The sequence below is a fragment of the Sorex fumeus genome, unplaced genomic scaffold (assembly GCF_029834395.1).
Source record: "Sorex fumeus unplaced genomic scaffold, SorFum_2.1 ptg000054l, whole genome shotgun sequence".
Classification (NCBI taxonomy): Eukaryota; Metazoa; Chordata; class Mammalia; order Eulipotyphla; family Soricidae; genus Sorex; species Sorex fumeus.
Window position 1 is genome coordinate 12,009,900 of NW_026606111.1, and position 1,475 is coordinate 12,011,374.

At 38.8% G+C, this 1,475-nt stretch overlaps 1 pseudogene; it reads right to left on the reverse strand.

The window, feature by feature from the left end:
• Positions 1-552: 552 nt before the first annotated feature.
• LOC130033484 (60S ribosomal protein L19-like) lies at positions 553-1,223 on the reverse strand (annotated as a pseudogene).
• Positions 1,224-1,475: the final 252 nt, after the last annotated feature.

Sequence of the window (1,475 nt, forward strand, 5' to 3'; positions counted from 1 at the left end):
AAATGAATATCTCTTTGTAAATAAGCCCTGGGAAAATTTAGTAACCTGGAAAGTTGTATCTACTTACTGACCATGCTTTTGTAGATATATGTAATGTATATGCTCATATGTTTGTAAGTGTATAAATGCATGAATGTACATTTATGATTTTATGTATGAAATTTATTTTTACATCTTCATTAGAAAATATTTTCTTGAAAAACAAGAAACAAATGTCTCAGTTTAAAGAAAATAATTCCTAAGTATGAGAGTGTCCTGAAGTTTAGCTTATTTTTAAACTAAGCATTAGTTTTGAAATTAAAAGCAGTCATAAAAATAACTGTTAAATAAATGAGGACTGTCTAGAATTCCACAGCAGAATTGTCAGAAGACCTTACTAGATTAGTTATATTATTCCTCAAATAACTTTAAAAAAATAGTTTTAGTCACAGTGATTTATAATATTGTTAAAACTGGGTGTTCACACATATAACATTAGACCATATCCTCCACCAGAAAGTTACCCCATTTCATTCCAATGCACTTTGTTTTAGATTTGTTCTTTTTTTTTTTCCAGACAAAGTCTTGTTTAATTCAGTGATCAAAAGCAATAGAGGCCCTCTGTACAGACAGGTAAAGGTGTCTTGTTCCTTGTACTGCTTACTTCTTGGTCTCTTCCTCCTTGGACAGAGTCTTGATGATTTCTTCCTTCTTTGCCTGGAGTCGTTCTTCAAGGCAGTTGTGTGCTTTCTTAGTCTTAGACCTGAGGACCTCAGTCTGGTCAGCCAGGAACTTCTTGTGGGCCTTGTCTGCCTTCAGCTTGTGGATAAGTTCCATGAGGATTCTCTTGTTTTTGAACACATTTCCCTTCACTTTGAGGTACAAGCTGTGATACATAAGGCGGTCAATCTTCTTTGATTCCGGGTACCTTCTGAGTAGCCGTGCAGAATCCTCATCCTCCTCATCCAGGTCACCTTCTCTGGCATTAGGGCATTGGCAGTACCTTTGCACTTACCAGTGCCCATATGCCGTCCCTTGCAGCGCGCCAGTGTGTTTTTCCGGCACCGAGCCCGGGAATGGACAGTCACAGGCTTCCGGATTATCAACCCATCTTGGAGCAGCTTCCGGATCTGCTGACGCGAGTTGGCATTGGCGATTTCATGGGTCTCCTTCGGGTCCAGCCAGACCTTCTTTTTATCGCAGCGCAGCACGCTGGAGGCGAGCCTCTTCTGAAGCCTGAGCATACTCAAGCGAAAGGCTCTTAGATTTGTTCTTAGGTTCTGTGGCTGTTAGCCATTTAGTACTCCCTTACCAGATTTCTTTTTATCAAATATAAAAGCGATTATTCTGTATGTGTCCCTCTCTTTCTGATGAACTTCTCTCTGATGAGATGCACTCAGCATGATACCCTCCTGATATATCTATATACCAACAAATTGTATGATTTTATCTTTTTTATAGCCAAGTAGTGTTACATATTTTAATAAAATGTAAGA